Source organism: Convolutriloba macropyga, chromosome 12 (genome assembly GCF_964194025.1).
Source record: "Convolutriloba macropyga chromosome 12, txConMacr16.3, whole genome shotgun sequence".
NCBI lineage: Eukaryota > Metazoa > Xenacoelomorpha > Acoela > Convolutidae > Convolutriloba > Convolutriloba macropyga.
In genome coordinates, this window is record NC_134479.1 from 48,979,914 (window position 1) to 48,999,847 (window position 19,934).

The window sequence follows — 19,934 nt, forward strand, 5'->3', positions numbered from 1 at the left end:
CAAACGAAACTCGGCATGGAGTATCTCAAGTGTATCTAGAGTGTAAAACAGAAAGAATTTTTTGTATAGCTTGTGTAGGAAAAAAGTTAGTATTTCATACGGAAATTTGCGAATGTTTCAATTAAGTAATTTGAAAAATAGGTATTTTTTTTATCGGATCAAGGAGTTGTTCAAATCGAACCAAAGTCGGCATGGAGTATCTCATATGTACCTAGAGAGTAAAACAAGAAGAATTTTTGCTATAGCCTGTCTTGGAAAAAAGTTAGTTTTTCATACGGAAGTTTGCGATTATTACGAATAAGTAATTTGAAAAATAGATCTTGTTGATAGGGCCAAAGAGTTGTCCAAAGTGAACCAAACTTCGTATGGAGTATCCCATGTGTACCTAAAGTGGAAAAAAAGAATGTTTGCTATAGCTTATACAGGAAAAAGTTAGTATTTCATACGGAAGTTTGCGACTATTTCAAATAAGTAATTTGAAAAATAGGTCTTTTTTTATCGGGTCAAGGTGTTGTTCAAATCGAACCAAACTCGGTCTGGAGTATCTCACGTGTATCCAGAGGTTAAAACAAAATTTCACTGATTAACTGTCAACTGTCCAGTCACCTTTCAGTGATCGAGGGTAGGGCTGCAAATACACTCCAATGACTGACAGGGTACTCTCTATTCAGAAAATCAACAGTTGCATTACATTTGCTCCGAAATTCACCTTCTGTTTTTGTGATTGTCTCATAAGCTGTTCTCTTCCAATCCTCTGCAAATATAGTGATTACGTCAGAAGATACAACAAAAACTAGTTTTCAAACTGAATTGTTGATGATTTGGTTTGGTCATTTTATGTCTCATTATATAATATGACATAACTGACTGACCCAGCGACTGTTTTCAAATTCAAAGCCTCGATCCGAAAAATAGCGCCTATAGGACTGGCGCCTATATATAATATAGTTAGATTTATGTTCATGTAGCTATAATGTGCTTTTTGGTATTTTGCCGTTAAGGAGTAGCTAGCGTGTAGCTGAGGACTGGCTAGAGCCCAAGACTCAATAAAAATTGAGAGGAATCGATACCGAAAAATAAGTTTGTCTGATACTTAAGCTCAAACTGTTCTCCACGATGCTCTTTCACAAATGTACAAAAAACGAAAGTTAAACGCATCGTTAAACTTGATTTGAGTAATTAGAGAATTTTAATTTGCAGTCCATTCTCTTCCCGTAAAACTTCCCGTAAAACTCTTCCCGTATGAAAATTTGGATTTGTTTTTGGGTTACTTGCCACCCCAGCTTATCAGCTGCACATCATTTGCAACCACAAGCGTACGTCCCATATTTTAACGATTTTTTTCGATGATTAACTGTCCCTAAAGATGTACTATGTAACGGCACGTGCTCTGTATCTGGAGGGGAGGGGGTGCACCATACTGGGGTTGGTACACAACCGGAAAATAATCCAAAGGATATTTGATGTACACAATAGTTAATTTCTATCTCAAACTCACAACGTAACTTCTAAAGGGAATAACTAGATAACAAAAAACTTAATATGTGTAATTTTTTAAACCAAAGAACTTTGTCTGAAAGTTATCTTGGAACATCTGCTTGAGATGCAGATAAAAAAGAAAAGCAAGCAACAATTATTCTGTTTTTCAAAAAATATTTTTGAAAAAAGAAATATAACTTAGAAGATTTTGCAAAAACACCAATAGCAACAGTCACAAAAACCTTTCCACACATCTCATAGCACAAAATTTAACTAGAAAAAAAATCACGTCTTAAACTCCTTTTTACAGTTATCACAAATCTAATTGAGCAACCGCTATTGTTCCGAACCGCATATTGTTCTCTGAGTATGTTTCTTGTGCCTAAGAGAACTTGGCCATATTAATCTTTATCACCGAGAGTTAACATGTTAATCAAATAAAATTTTTGACCTGAAGAAAAACAGTAAAAAGAGCGTAGTTGATCAATCACATGATGCAATTAATCTTAGAGAATAGTTGCTAAAATTGAACTAGAACATCCAGCCAATTTGGTTTGGTTGTTTTGGAGCGCAGCAATACTAAGGTTTCATGCTCATAACCACTACTCAAATACATGCAGAATGGATTTTTTGGTTATGACTGTTTGACCAATTATTCTGTAGGTACCTTCGCTTTGCCATAAAAGGTAGGAGGATCTTCTACCTTGTGGGATATTTGTCAATGTTAAAATTTTCAAACTGAATAGAAACTCAATTCGAAGTTTTCACGTCCGGTTGAAATTTTCGTGAGGCAACAAGACCATGCCCCGGTAAGTCTGTTGTTTCTTCTGAAGAAATTTTATTTAACGCTTTTTCTTTGTACTATTTTCTGGAAAATAAGAATGTCGCAATGCTGAAAAGTTTTTGCAGATCCCAGTGTTGTGTAGACACTTTTTCGACGCATCAGCACTTCAAAATAGTTGCCAATCAGATTCAATGAAATACCACTTTACAAAGATGAGGTGAGGGGGAGGACTGAATTTACCGATATCAAAAAATTATCACCATTTTTGATCTTACTTCAGCTAAAAAGAGACGCAAAATTTGCTGTATTAGGAGTGGTTGTTATCGATCTGAGTGTGTAAGCTTTTGTTTTTTTTGATAAACGGAAACGAGCTTCAGTGGTTTTTTTAGTTGTCGTCATCGCAAGTCACCTTTAAGTAACAATTTTTCTTTCAAAATCCCTAGAGCTATGGACTTTAACATTTTTCAATCAAAATTGTCTTTCTATAGACATTGACATATCTGAGAAAAATACAATTTAATTTATCACACTCGCCGTTATTTCCTGTCTTAAATTTGCTAATCCGAAAGCAATTATATTGAACAGGAAATCTGGACATTAGGTTATGTATTGCAGAAATGCAAAGTTAATAATAGATAACCTCCAACAAAGGCACAATCGCTTTTCTAAAGCGTGAATCGAGCAGATTGCTTATTTTTCCTGCGATGGGCTCGGCGTACTCTTCCATTTTTGAGAATTTCTTCAAAGATTTCGTTTTTGCATTGAGCAAGTTTTGCATCACCGTTCCTGTGGGCCATTACTTCATGCCTTGTGTACATCCCTCGTTTCAATTTGCAATGAATTAGGGCTTCGTTTTAAAGAGAGACGTTTAGCTAACAATAGTTGCTGCAAAAGTGCCCTTTCTTTATAACCAACATTGTTTTTCCGTAAAACTGTTGATAACGTTAATCACAATTGCGTTTGCTTGTGCGCTGTTTTGAGAACGATTTTTACCAGCGACCCTAATCAGGACGGAAAGACAGTAAAATGTGAGACAGTAAAATGAGTAGTTGGCGTGTGGCTGAGGACTGGCTAGAGTCCAAGACTCAAAAAAAAAATGAGAGGAATCGTTACCAAAAAATAAGTTTGTCTGATACTTAAGCTCAAACTGTTCTCCACGATGCTCTTTCACAAATGTACAAAAAACGCAGGTTAAACGCATCTTCGAACTTGAATTGAGAAAATAATAGAATTTTAATTTGCAACCCATTCTCTTCCCGTAAAACTTCCCGTAAAACTCTTCCCATATTTGGATTTGTTTTTGGTTTACTTGCCACCCCCAGCTTAGTAGCTGCACATCATTTGCACTCACAAGTGTACGTCCCATAAATTAACAATTTTTTTATGATTAACTATCCCATAAAGATGTAATATGTATCGGCACGTGCTCTGTATCTGGAGGGGAGGGGACGCACCATACTGGTGTGGTACACTAACAAAAAACAATCAAAAGGATATTTGATGTATACAATACTTAATTTCTATCTCAAATTCACAGGTAAATTTTAAAGAGAGTAATAACAAAGTTTAAAATGTGCAATTTTTTTAAACTAAAGAACTTTGTCTTCAAGTTATCTTGGAAGTTATTGAGACGCAGATAAAAAAAGCAAGCAACAATTATTCTGTTTTTCAAAAATTGTTTTTGAAAAAAGAAATATAACTTAGAACATTTCGCAAAAACACCAATAGCAACTGTCACAAAAACTTTTCCACTCATCTCATAGCACAAATTTTAACTAGAAAAAAAATCACGTCTTGATCTCCTTTTTAAAGTTATCACAAATCTAATTGAGCAACCGCTACTCTTCCAAACCACATATTGTTCTCTGAGTATGTTTCTTGTGCCTAAGAGAAATCGGCCATATTAGTGCCTATCACCGAGAGTTAACATGTTAATAATTTAAAATTTTTGACCTGAAGAAAAACAGTAAAAGGAGCGTAGTTGGTCAATCACACGATGCAATTAATCTTACATAATAATTGCTAAAATTGAACGAGGGCATCCAGCCAATTTGGTTCAGTTGTTTTGGTGCGCAGCAATACTAAGGTTTCATGCTCAATAACCACTACTTAAATACATGCAGAAGGGATTTTTTTGGTTATGACTGTTTGACCAATTATTCTGTAGGTACCTTCGCTTTGCCATAAAAGGTAGGAGGTTCTTTCTGCTCTTCTACCTTGTAGGATATTTGTCAGTGTTTAAACTTTCAAATTGAAAAGAAACCAAATTCAAATTTTTCACGTCCGGTTGAAATCTTCGCGAGGCAACAGGACCATGTCCCGGTAGATCTGTTGCTTTTGAAGAATTTTTATTTATCGCTTTTTTGTTTGTACACTTTTTCGGGAAATAAGAACGTCGCAAAGCTGAAAAATTTTTGCAGATCCCAGTGTTTTGTAGACACTTGTTCGACGCATCAGCACGTCAAAATAGTTGCCAATCAGATTTAATGAAAAACCACTTTACAAAGATGTGGTGAGGGGGAGGACTGAATTTACCGATATCAAAAAATTATCACAATTTTAATCTTACTTCAGCTAAACGAAACGCAAAATTTGCTGTATTAGGAGTGAGTTGTTATTCATCCGAGTGTTTAAGCTTTTGTTTTTTTTGTTAAACGGAAACGAGCTTCAGTGGTTTTTTAGTTGTTCTCATAGCAAGTCATCTTTTAGTAACAATTTTTCTTTCAAAATACCTAGAGCTATGGATTTTAACATTTTTCACTCAAAATTGTCTTTCTATAGACATTGAAATATCTGAGAAAACTACAATTTAATTTAGCACAATCGTCGCTAAATCTTGTCTTAGATTTGCTAATCCGAAAGTAATTTTTTTTGAACAGGATATCTGGACATTACGTTATGTATTGCAGTAATGCAAAGTTAATAATAAATAACCTCCATCAAAGGCACAATCTGTTTTCTGAAGCGTGAATCGAGCAGATTGTTAAATTTTCCTGCACTGTGCTCGGCGTACGCTTCCATTGTTGAGAATTTCTTCATAGATTTTGCGTTTGCATTGAGCAAGTTTTGCATCACCGTTCCTGTTGATCATTACCTCATGCCCTGTGTACATCCCTCGTTTCAATTTGCAATGAATTAGGGCTTCGTTTTAAAGAGATACGTTTAGCTAGTAATAGTTGCTGCAAAAGAGCCCTTTCCTTATACCCCACATTGTTTTTCCCTAAAACTGTTGATAACGTTAATCACAATTGCGTTTGCTTGTGCGCTGTTTTCAGAATGATTTTTACTAGCAACCGTAATCGGGACGGAAACACAGTAAAATATGAGACAGTAAAATGAGTAGTTAGCGTGTAGCTGAGGACTGGCTAGAGTCCAAGGCTCAATAAAAATTGAGATGAATCGTTAACGAAAAGTGAGTTCGTCTGATACTTAAGCTCAATTTTCTCTCCACGATGCTTTTTCACAGCTGTACAAAAAACGAATTTTAAATGCATAGTTGAACTTGAATTGAATAAAAAAAGAATTTTAATTTGCAGTCCATTCTCTTCCCGTAAAACTTCCCGTAAAACTCTTCCCTTATGAAAATTTGGATTTGTTTTTGGGTTAGATGCCAACCCCAGCTTTGTAGCTGCACATCATTTGCACTCACAAGCGTACGTCCCATAAATTAACAATTTTTTTATGATAAACTATCCCATAAAGATATAATATGTATCGGCTCGTGCTATGCATCTGGAGGGGAGGGGGCGCACCATACTGGTGTTGTACACAAACGAAAAATAATCAAAAGGATATTTGATGTAAACAATAGTTAATTTCTATCTCAAATTCACAAGGTAAGTTTTAAAGTGATTAATTAGATAACAAAGCTTAGAATGTGCAATTTTTTTAAATTAAAAAACTTTGTCTGAAAGTTATCTTGGAAGTTATTGAAATGCAGTTAAAAAAAGCAAGCAACAATTATTTTGTTTTTCAAAAAATATTTTTGAAAAAAGAAATATAACTTAGAAAATTTCGCAAAAACACCAATAGCAACAGTCACAAAAACCTTTCCACTCATCTCATAGCACAAATTTCAACTAAACAAGTTAAAATCACGTCTTAACCTCCTTTTTAAAGTTATCACAAATCTAATTGAGCAACCGATATTCTTCCGAACCGCATACTGTTTTCTGAGTATATTTTTTGTGCCTAAGGTAACTAAACCAAATCATTCTCTATCACCGAAAGGTTATTCATCTAAAATTTTTGATCTGAAGAAAAACAGTAAAAAGTGCGTAGTTGGTCAATCACACGATGCAATTAATCTTAGAGATTAGTTGCTAAAAATGGACGAGGACATCTGGCCAATTTGGTTTGGTTGTTTTGGTGCGCAGCAAAACTAAGGTTTCAAGCTCAACAACCACTACTTAAATACATGCAGAAGGGATTTTTTTTTGGTTATGACTGTTTGACCAATTATTCTGTAGGTACCTTCGCTTTGCCATAAAAAGTAGGAGGATCTTTCTGCTCTTCTACCTTGTAGGATGTTTGTCAGTGTTAAAACTTTCAAATTGAAAAGAAACTAAATTCGAATTTTCACGTCCGGTTGAAGTCTTTGTGAGGCAACAAGACCATGCCTAAGTAAATCTGTTGTTTCTTCTGAAAAAATTTTATTTTACACTTTTTTGTTTGTACTCTTTTTTGGGAAATAAGAACGTTACAGTGCTGAAAAATTTTTGCAGATCCCAGTGTTGTGTAGACACATGTTCGAAGCAACAGCACTTCAAAATAGTTGCCAATCAGATTTAATGGAATACCACTTTACAAAGATGAGGTGAGGGCGAGGACTGAATTAACCGATATCAAAAAATTATCACCATTTCAATCTTACTTCAGCTAAACGAAACGCAAAATTTGCTGTATTAGGAGTGGGTTGTTATTCATCCGAGTGTGTAAGCTATTGTTTTCATTTATTAGTTTTTTAGTTTTTCTCGCCGCAAGTCACCTATTGGTAAAACGTTTTTTTCATATTCCCTAAAGCTATGGACTTTAATATTTTTCAATCAAAAATGTCTTTCTTTAAGCATTGAAATATCTGAGAAAACTACAATTTAATTTATCACACTCGTCACCAATTCTTGTCATAGATTTGCTAATCCGAAGATAATTTCATTGAACAGGAAATCTGGACATAAGTTTATGTATTGCAGAAATGCAAAGTTAATCATATATAGCCTCCATCAAAGGCACAATCACTTTTCTAAAGCGTGAATCGAGCAGATTGTTAAATTTGCTTGCGATGGGCTCGGTGTACGCTTCCATTTTTGAGAATTTCTGCAAAATTTTCGTTTTTGCATTGAGCAAGTTTTGCATCACCGTTCCTGTGGGCCATTACTTAATGCCTTGTGTACATCCCTCGTTTCAATTTGCAATGAATTAGGGTTTCGTTTTAAAGAGAGACGTTTAGCTAATAATAGTTGCTGCAAAAGTGCCCTTTCTTTATACCCAACATTGTTTTTCCCAAAAACTGTTGATAACGTTAATCACAATTGCATTTGCTTGTGCGCTGTTTTGAGAACGATTTTTACTAGTGACCCTAATCAGGACGGAAAGACAGTTAAATGTGAGTCTGCAAAATGAGTAGCTAGCGTGTAGCTGCGGACTGGCTAGAGTCCAAGGCTCAATAAAAATTGAGAGGAAACGTTAACAAAAAAAGAGTTCGTCTGATACTTAAACTCAAACTTTTCTCCACGATGCTCTTTCACGGCTGTACAAAAAAGGAATCTTAAACGCATTGTTGAACTTGAATTGAATAATTAAAGAATTTTAATTTGCAGTCCATTCTTTTCCCGTAAAACTTTCCGTAAAACTCTTCACTTACGAAAATTTGGATTTGTTTTTTGATTACTTGCCAACCCCAGCTTATTAGCTGCACATCATTTGCTTTCACGAGCGTATGTCCCACATTTTAACAAATGTTTTGATGAATAACTATCCCATGAAGATGAATTATGTACCGGTACGTGCCCTGTATCTGGAGGAGATGGGCGCACCATACTGGGGTGTTACGCAAACAGAAAATAATCCATAAGATATTTGATTTAAACAATAGTTAATTTCTATCTCAAACTCACAAGGTAAATTTTAAAGGAGTAACCAGATAACACAGCTTAAAATGTGTAATTGTTTTAAATCAAAGAACTTTGTCTAAAAGTTATCTTGGAAGTTATTGAGATGCAGAGAAACAAAAGCAAGCAAGAATTACTCCGTTTTTCAAAACATAGTTTTGAAAAAAAATATAACTTAGAAGATTTCGCAAAAACACCAATAGCAACAGTCACAAAAACCATTCCACTCATGTCATAGCGCAAATTTTAACTAAACAAGTTAAAATCACGTCTTAACTTCTTTTTTACAGTTTTCACAAACCTAATAGAGCAACCGCTATTTATCAATCGCTATTCTTCAACCGCGGTTCTGAGAAAACTACAATTTAATTTATCAAACTCGTCGCCAATTCTTGTCTTATATTTGCTAATCCAAAAGTAATTTTATTGAACAGGAAATCTGACATTAGGTTATGTATTGCAGAAATGCAAAGTTAATAATAAATAACCTCCATCAAAGGCACAATCACTTTTCTGAAGCGTGAATCGAGCAGATTGTTAAATTTTCCTGCGATGGGCTCGGCGTACGCTTCCATTTTTGAGAATTTCTGCAAAGTTTTTGTTTTTGCATTGAGCAAGTTTTGCATCACCGTTCCTGTGGGCAATTACTTAATGCCTTGTGTACATCCCTCGTTTCAATTTCCAATGAATTAGGGCTTCGTTTTAAAGAGAGACGTTTAGCTAATAATAGTTGCTGCAAAAAGCCCTCTTTTTATATCCAACATTGTTTTTCCCTGAAACTGTTGATAACGTTAATGACAATTGCATTTGCTTGTGCGTTGTTTTGAGAACGAGTTTTACTAGCGACCCTAATCAAGACGGAAAGACAGTGAGATATGAGACAGTAAAATGAGTAGTTAGCGTGTAGCTGAGGACTGGCTAGAGTCCAAGGCTCAAAAAAAATTGTTAGGAATCTTTAACGAAAAGAGAGTTCGTCTGATACTTAAGCTCAAACTTTTCTCCACGATGCTCTTTCACAGCTGTACAAAAAACAAATGTTAAACGCATTGTTGAACTTGAATTGAATAATTAAAGAATTTTAATTTGCAGTCCATTCTCTTCCAGTGAAACTTCCCGTAAACCTCTTTCCTTATGAAAATTTGGATTTGTTTTTGGATTACTTGCCACCCCAGCTTATTAGCTGCACATCATTTGCTTTCACGAGCGTACGTCCCACATTTTAACAATTGTTTTGATGATTAACTATCCTATAAAGATGTACTATGTAACGGCACGTGCTCTGTATCTGGAGGGGAGGGAGCGCACCATACTGGGTGTTCCAAAAACAAAAAATAATCCATAGGATATTTGATGTACACAATAGTTAATTTCTATCTCAAATTCACAAGGTAACTTTTAAAGGAGTAACTAGATAACACAGCCTAAAATGTGTAATTTTTTAAATCATAGAACTTTATCTAAAAGTATCTTGGAAGTTATTGAGATGCAGAGAAAAAAGCAAGCAAGAATTACTCCGTTTTTCAAACATATTTTTGAAAAAAGAAATTTAACTTAGTAGATTTTGCAAAAACACCAATAGCCCAATAGCAAGTCACAAAAACCTTTCCACTCATCTCATAGCACAAATGTTAACTAGACAAGTTAAAATCACGTCTTAACCTCTTTTTTACAGATATCATAAATCTAATTGAGCGATTGCTATTCTTCTGAACCGCATATTCTTTTCTGAGTATGTTTCTTGTACCTAAAGGAACTAGGCCCAATCATTCTCTATCACCGAGAGTTAACATGTTATTCATTTAAAATTTTTGACCTGAAGAAAAACAGTAAAAAGGGCATAGTTGGTCAATCACACGATGCAATTAACCTTACAGAATAAGTGCTAAAGTTTTATGCTCAAAACCCCTGCTCAAATACATGCTGAACGGATGTTTTTGATTATGACTGTTTGACCAATTATTCTGTAGGTACCTTTGCTTTGCCATAAAAGGTAGGAAGGTCTTTCTGCTCTTCTGACTTGTAGGATGTTTGTCAGCGTTAAAAATTTCAAATTGAAAAGAAACTCAATTCGAATTTTTCACGTCCGGTTGAATTCTTTGTGAGGCAACAAGACCATGCCCAGGTAAATTTGTTGTTTCTTCTGAAAAAAGTTTTATTTTACACTTTTTTGTTTGTACTCTTTTTTGGGAAATAAGAACGTTACAGTGCTGAAAAATTTTTGCAGATACCAGTGTTGTGTAGACACATGTTCGAAGCAACAGCACTTCAAAATAGTTGCCAATCAGATTTAATGGAATACCACTTTACAAAGATGAGGTGAGGGGGAGGACTGAATTTACCGATATCAAAAAATTATCACCATTTCAATCTTACTTCAGCTAAAAAAGAGCAAAATTTGCTGTATTAGGACTGGGTTGTTATTCATTCGAGTGTGTAAGCTATTGTTTTCATTTATTAAACGGAAACGAGCTTCAGTGGTTTTTTAGTTTTTCTCGCCGCAAGTCACCTATTAGTAAAACGTTTTTTTCATATTCCCTAAAGCTATGGACTTTAATATTTTTCAATCAAAAATGTCTTTCTTTAAGCATTGAAATATCTGAGAAAACTACAATTTAATTTATCACACTCGTCACCAATTCTCGTCATAGATTTGCTAATCCGAAGATAATTTTATTGAACAGGAAATCTGGACATAAGTTTATGTATTGCAGAAATGCAAAGTTAATAATAATTAACATCCATCAAAGGCACAATCACTTTTCTAAAGCGTGACTCGAGCAGATTGTTAAATTTTCGTGCGATGTGCTCGGAGTACGCTCCCATTTTTGAGAATTTTTTCAAAACTTTCGTTTTTGCATTGAGCAAGTTTTGCAACGCCGTTCCTGTGGGCCATTACTTCATGCCTTGTGTACATCCCTCGTTTCAATTTGCAATGAATTAAGGCTTCGTTTTAAAGAGAGACGTTCAGCTATTAATAGTTGCTGCAAAAGTGACCCTTCTTTATACCCGACATTGTTTTTCCCTAAAAATTTTGATAATGTTGATCACAATTGCATTTGCTTGTGCGCTTTTTTGAAAACGATTTTCACTAGCGACCCTAATCAGGACGGAAAGTCAGTAAAATATCTCACATTTATTCTTGAGGTTGGCCGTCATTGTCATCATGTTTTAATGAAAGGCACTTCCGGACCTAATTATGGCGTTGTGATTCTATTTTCATCGCCACAACTAATGTAAGAATGCTACACTGCGCCTTTTGTATCAATATTTTTGTATTTCACGCTGCCGACAATCTAGAACCAGTGCATTGGAATTGGTACGCAGGATATAAAAAGGTCCTAACAGAAGTGACGCATCTACTTAAGGCTCGCATAAACAGTGCATTGTTTGAAAGTTACCTACCCATATTGAACCAAAAACGAAAATGAGAGATTAATTTTTAGTTTTAGTATTTTACAAAGGAGACAAATTTAATACACATTTGACAATGATCTAAATGAAATTAGTAGTAACTTTGCTGTGCTTGGGCTCGCTCATTTTTCAGTTTCTAATCTTGTTTAATGCCTCTATTTCTGCCTTCTTTCCCTCGGAAAAAATGATATCGAGTTCCTGTTCTGATTGTTCTTGTAGTTTTTGTTGTTGTTGACTTGGCTTGTTGACTTGGAAGCGAGAGACTTCTTGAGCGTGCTTCGTTTACTTTTTTGTTTCCTTCTATTTGCATTAGACCACTCCAGATGAATTTAACATTCACTGCGTTTCTCAAATTATGTCTTGTATGCTTTTTTATGCCTTATAGAATCTTCGAGAACGTTTTGTTTTGACTGATACCTTTTTTGCAAATCATGCCAAGAGCTCTACTTGATTTATGTGCTTCGGAAAAAGCGACGTATGGTCTATATGATAAGAAAAATGAGTAGTGGATAAAATAAGGAACCAATCACCAGTAAAATTTGACCCTTTCTCCTAACGCTAATTGCGCATATCGAATCGGGCCAAAATTTACTGCTTGTTGGTTTCCTTGTTTTGTCCACTACTACATATTCACTCTAAGTCTAACATTAAATTATGAAATGGCCTAATTCTAGAAAATAATAATAAGCTCGTTTGCAAATTCACCACTTTTTCGTTTTTTCGCAATTTTATGTTAAATCTTTCAGCATATTCCTCGAATCCATCTTTGGTATGTGTACATCTATATCTATTAAAATAAACACATAATCTTTAAAAAATTTTAAATCTAAATCCGCTGATGTGTTGATTTTCATTACACATAATACAAGTTATATATAGACTAGGATCATTATAATGTATATTCATATGATTAATATAATCTCTTTTCTTAAAGTAACCCTTACAGATATAACATTCAAATAAACTATCTAAACATTTATCACAACATTTTCTCCATGATTTATCTTTACAACCACTACATTTTACAGATGTAGACATTTTTAATTTGTATGTTTTCAAAAACGAATTTTTTGTCTAAAAAAATAAAAATGTCTAAAGTAGAAAACGTAAACTTTTGTTATGTTTGTGATTTGGCCTTTGAAACAAGGAAACAATTTTTCAAACATAATTTAAGTGATGAACACATAAACAGGGCGAAAAAGGAGTATGAGGATGATGTGGAAGATGAAACTAGGGAAAGGGTGTATAATTCAGATGAAGATGACTACGTTCTCAGACCTAAAGATAATTCTAAGGATATTATTAAAACTAAAACTGAAACTGAAACTAAAGCTAAAACTAAACCTAAAACAAAAGATTGGCCGGAGGCCATGCTACCCCATACTATCTACACCAGAATTAAGTATGAGTGTAAAGAATGTGATAAAGAATTTAGGAATAAAATAGCGCTAACTACTCATTCATATAGTCATAATCGCAAGTATCTAGAAAACACAGAATACTTTGATATAAACTCTAGCCAGAACATGAGAGATTTTTATATTATTGATAAAGCTGGAAATTACATTGAATACATAGACGAAGCCATTAATAACTCTTCAGAAGAAATTAAAAACTGTTACCAGTATAGAAAAGTTAAAACCAAGAAGAAGTTAAAACTACTCAAATATTTTTCAACACTGACTATATTATTAATAACGCAATATATGAAAATGGAGACTTCACTCAATGGTTAAACTTTGAAAAGGAAATATATAAAGGTTATGGATATTACTTTGAGTTTCTCGGATTAAGAAGTATTCAGATAAATATTGAACAAAATAAAGCATCTATTGGTAGTTATTTAGACTTACTCCCTATCTCAAAAACTCTAAATCAATATTGAATATACGCAATTCCAAATATAACTGCTTGCAACTAGCTATTACTGCTTGGCTATATCCTGCTATCGATCTGCGAAGTGGCTTTCTCAATAATGCAACACGCTAGAGTAAATATGTAAATAATCTAATTGAAGCACGACAACGAGATGAAGATGATTTTGCTTATATAATGAGAAAACAGAAATTATACAACATTAACATTTGGTTATACGCATCTTGTGGTGGGGGCAAAGTAGAATTGTTTAAACCAGTGGATGATTTTGATAAAAATAGAAAAGATGTCAGAATATTGGTTTGGGGGAATGGGCTAACAAAACACCGTGCTCTAATTAAAAACATAGAAACCTTGTTAGATCGACCAAATAAAAATAACATTAAATACTATTATTGTGATAGATGTACATATAGGTTTGATTCACAAATTAAATACAACAAACATGAATGTAACAACTCTTTCAAACCCCGGGTTTTTTGTCCTAAGAAAAAGAAAATTACTTTTATAATTGAACACAAACGTCAGAAAATAAAAAATATTATAACTGCTGATATAGAATGTTGCATTAAAGAAGTCGCGACTAATGGCTGTAAGTATGTAATAGCTGAACACATACCAATAAGTGTGGGTTACATCTGTCAGTGTAATTTCAAATACTCTTTCGGTCTTGATTGTACCAACAGATTTGCTAGTGATCTATTAGAAATATAAACTGAGAATAACTTCAAGCGCAACAAACAAATGATATTTAAAGAAGAAGATAAATTATATCATGAAACTAATAACACTTGTCATATCTGCAGTAAAACATGTATTAATAAAGTAACAGATAATTGTCATGAAACGGTAAATATAGAGGACCAGCTTGTAGAATATGTAATCTGAGGTCCAAACAACAAAACTTCATTCCTGTAATATTCCACAATGGCTCTGTTTATGATTTCAATCTACTATATGGGGAACTCTTTAAACAGAATAATGATTAAAGAAAAATAGATTACATACCACGAGCTGCTGCTAAGTCTAAGATGTTTAGCGTTGGTTGTCTTAAATTCTCAGATAGTTTTAACTTCTTAGCTATGCCTCTAGATCAAATGGCGAAGATATACGGATTTAAAACTAAAACATTATACCCATGTGAATACTTTGGATTGGAAGCGTATGATGAAGTTATAGGTAATCTAAAAAGAGAAATCTTCAAATCTTCTCTCTCAAATAAATTACCAACACAAGAGGAAGTCGATATCTTTAATAAAGGCAACAGTCACAAAACTAGTAAAGATCTAACTAGAGAGTATTTACAAAATGATGTGGAAATATTAGACTACTGCATGAATAAATTTGTTCATCTAAGTATGAAAGAATTCAAGCTAAATCCCCTACACTATATAAGTCTCCCAGGCTATAGTTTTGATTGTTGGTTAATGTCAAGCGGTGTTACTTTAGATACATTACAAGATAAACAAATGCTAGATGATTTCGTTGAGGCAAAAAAAGGTGGTATATGTGGTAAAATGGGTGATAGGATAGTCAACAATGGTGAAACAGGGATGAAGTTCCATAACAGAAATATCTGGTATATTGATGCAAACAACCTATACGGCTATGCAATGATGCAAAAGCTACCTTATAAGGACTTCCAGTTTACTACTACATCTCTAGATTATATATTAAATACTCCAGATGATACTCCAGAACGGTTACCATATAGTTTGTGATTTTGATTATACTAATAGTTGTAAAGATAGAACAGAGCAACTAGCTTTTATGCCCGATAAGAGAAAGATAAATGATAAGGGATTGGGACACCGAGAAAGAGAGAAAAGCAAAACAAAAACAGAGAAATTTATCTTAGACCAAAACAACAAATAAGAATACATGGTTCATTATAGGATGTTAAAGTTCTATGTTAGGATGGGTGTAAAAGTAACTAAAATACATAGAGTAATTAAATTTAAACAAGATTATATATGTAGAGATTATATACAAAACAATACTAACAAAAGAGCAACAGCTAAAACTTAAGCGGAAAAGGATGTAAGGAAATTAATGAACAATTCACTATATGGAAGAATGTGCATGAATCCCCTACACTTCCTTCAAAGTAAATTCTTACATGATGAAGAAAAGATAATAAAAATAATTAAAACGAACATTTGAGAATATAACTAGATAAAAGGTTTATAGCCAAATTGAATATATAAAGAAAAAAATAGAATATGATTCTCCAGTATATTTAGGTGTTACTATCTTAGAATTAATTAAATTGCACATGTATGATGTATTCTATAATATTCTTCAACCATCTCTCAAAGATCTAAAACTCCATTGTACGGATACTGATAGTTTTGTATTAAGTTTTAGCGAGGGTAATGTCGACAATGAACACATGGACCTATCCAATCTCGAACCTCCAATTAAAACTAATAATATAGTCCCTGGTAAATTCAAACATGAAATGGGAAGTAGAATAATAGAAGACTTTGTGGCACTAACACCAAAGACATATAGCTTTAAAGATTACCCCAATAAAACTAAAGAGAAAGGAATAAAGAATTGTACTAATGATAAACATGAAGAATATTATAATTCACTAATGTATAACACAGACAGAACTGTAGATGAATGTAGAATACAAAAAGTTGGTGATATCATGACAACAACAAAAACAAGTAAAATTAGTCTAAACACATTTGTTGATAAAAGATTTTATGTTAATAACATTAAAAGCTATCCTCTTGATGGGAATCTATATCTATTCAAAAGAGATCTTGTAAATAAAATCTGCGAAGCGGGTTCCCCGATTAAGGATGCATCAGTGGAACTTCTACGCAGATCATTAGATGGAGACAAAGACCTACTTATAAATATTATTAAAGAGCTAAACATTAATGATGATAGAAAGTTAATCCTTGCTGCAATTACACTATATAATGATTTATTATAATTAAAAAAAAGGACTAAACTAGAAACACTTATAAAATTAAATGATCTAGAAAAACAAAAACGAAGAAATAGATTAGAAGAAAAATTAAGACAACAAGAATATTATGGTGACATGGAAGATTTATTTGATCCTTTAGCTAAAACATTAAATACAAACAGCGAAGCATGGCAGACTCTTCAAAACCAAACATTAGAAGCATTAATTTATAACAAAAATGTTTTAAAAGTTTGAGACCCCCCACAACAAAGCAACTCTCTTGATGATCGAGCTGTAACATTAAAAGATGATAGAGGTAAAACATTTACTGTAGACAATGATATGATTGCTATTTTAATAGAAATGGTAAACAAACAAATAAACAATTCGAATCAATATCAGTTGATCCAAATTCAAACAAATTTAAATTAAATTGTGCAGATGTATCCCTAGTCCCTGATGATATAAAAATGAAAGGTAAAGTCTATGATTTTTCTAAGGGTTTTGCTCTATTTATTACTAATAAAGATGTAACCGAAAGAGATAAAAAGGGTGATGAAAACAAAATGAAACAATTTCTAAGAGATATCGGTTATAAACAAAGAGGAGATACTAAAAGTAAAAGATCGAAAGTTATAAGAAGAATGCTTGCTAAAATCGGCAAAGCTACTTCTCATGTTATATCAATACCAACCTCCAGTGAAGATGAAATATATCGTCGTGATACTAGTGATTATGAACAAGGGATAGCAGTAGAAGAAGAAGAAGAAGAAGAAGAAGAAGAAGAAGAAGAAACTGATTATGAGACTGATAAACAAATAGAAGCTAGTGGTCTTAGCAAAGCCGACCCAAATAACTTAATAGAAAGATTAGAATTATTAATACTGGAAACAAAAGCTGGTCATGATGGATTATATGATGAAATGCTAGATATATCTAAGCAACTTTTATCTAATGAATATTATTAATCAAGAGCAACTAGATGATTTTCTTTTTAACTATGGTAAAAAAAACAATGATGGAAAAACAACAACAACAACAACAACAACAACAACAACTATTAGCTAAAGAACTATTCAGTCCTTTAATAACAAAGTTTAAAAGAGAAAGAATAATACCATTATATAAAGATGAAACATGGTCAGCTGATTTAATTGATAAGTCAGCTTTAAGCAAATACAATAATAATTATAAGTTTATATTAACAGTTATAGATATATTCACAAAATATGTATGGGCTGTTCCATTAAAGAATAAATCTGGTTTATCTATAACTATTGGTTTTAAAATAGTATTAAGTGAAAATCCACAGGCTGGCTCTGAAAGTCGAAAACCGGAAAAGTTATGGGTAGATAGAGGTCGAGAGTTTACAATAAAACATTTAAGTCTTTACTTAAAGAATATGAAACAAAACTATATTCTACTTATGGTGGTTTAAGGGCTGTGTTTATAGAGAGATTTAATCGAACCTTATTACATATAATTAATGAACCCATCTTCATCAATGGTGATGGCAATTGGGTAAATATACTAAATGATGCAGTCATAACATATAACAATAACATTCATTCAACAATTAATATGACACCAGTTGATGTTTCTAATTTTCCTGATAAAGTTAAATAATATGTTAAATCTACCAAAGCAACACCAAAACTTAAAATTGGTGATTATGTTATAAATGCAGATAAACGTAATATCTTTTCTATAGGTTACACTTCTAATTGGAATAGAGAACTATTTAAAGTTAATGAAGTTTTGAACACACAACCACTAACATATAAGATAGAAGTGAATAATTGTGAGATAATAGAAGGTAAACATTACGGACAGGAATCATTAAAATCCGAGTTTGACTTTGAATCTTATAGTAAAGTTTTAGAATCATTAAACATATTTTTTAATATGAATAATGACAAGAAACAGATTTTACCAAGCGAAACCATTTAATCAATGGCGAAGCATGATTGGAGGTCCATCGGGGAACCCGCTTCTCGGATCAACATCAACAAACAACTTAACACTAAGTAAGGCTCGTGGCTTATTCCTAGAAGATAATGATAATATTGATATGAAGGATACCTATAAAATTACAAATGTACATCCTCCGATAGTTGAAAAAGATGTTAACGAAAAGTATTGTGACAATAACTTATTATCTTCTATTAGTAAAATAGACATTTTAAGCAAAAACATAACTGAGCTAAGGAAAAGTGAATTTGATAAAGTCACAACTAAAACATTACAACTAAATGAAACACAAGTTAATGATGAACTAATTAATTAGTTGATTGATTCAGCAAATGAAGTCACAAATACTGTTAAGTTTTGTAATAAAGTTGCTGCTGATACTATCTCTAGATATAATCAATTAGAACAAGAATTTGATAATAATATGTATAATCAAAATTTTACTACGATACATTTAGAAGATATGTTTACTAACGGTCTAAGAGAAATGAAAGAATACAATAAATCTCTTAGAAAAGTTATAGTACATTATATAATTGCTATACTTTTACAAAGTAAGTTAGTTGATAATAAAGAGAAAGCAAGACTTGAGATGCATTATGGTTTTAAAATGGAGTCCTTGACCAATCCAACAGCACCGAGTGAGAGATTACTATATCCAGATCTGTCTTCAGTATCAGAGCGGCTTATAAACGAAAAGACTCAAGCTAATAATAAATTTAACAACAATATTAACGTTATAAAAGATATTAGAAATTATTATGAAACTGAAACTAATAACTCTAATAAGAAGTTAAGTATATATAAAAATTATTTTAACGTAGCTGAGATAACAGAAATACTATTATCATCAATAGCAACAATGGCAACAACAACATCAGTTGCATTAACAGATATAGGTTTACCTTATTCTATGGCAACAGCTTTTGCTACAGCAACTGTTTGTGGTTCATTATTAAAAACAATTAATACTAAAATAAGAAATAAAAATATAAAGTATTCACAGATGTATATTTTAACTAAAAAATTTAGCGACAAGTTTAATAAACTACATACTAAATCAATGAATGATAAAAAAAACATAGATAATGATGAATATAATGTATTAGTCAAGGTATATGAAGAATATAAGAAGAATAGGCGAAGCCGCAACTCCGTTGATAAAAAATTAATTTAAGTGTTTTTTTAGTTAAAAGCTATTAGTGCTTAGTGATAACAATGTTTTTAGTAATAATATTATTAGTATTAATGTTTATAGCTAGATATAGAGTTTTAACTGAAACTATAGTCTTAGTCTTAGCCATAACTCATTTATCTTTTCTTTGTACCTAAGTATAACCCTCTTCCTTTTTGTACTACCTTTATACCTTCACCAGTA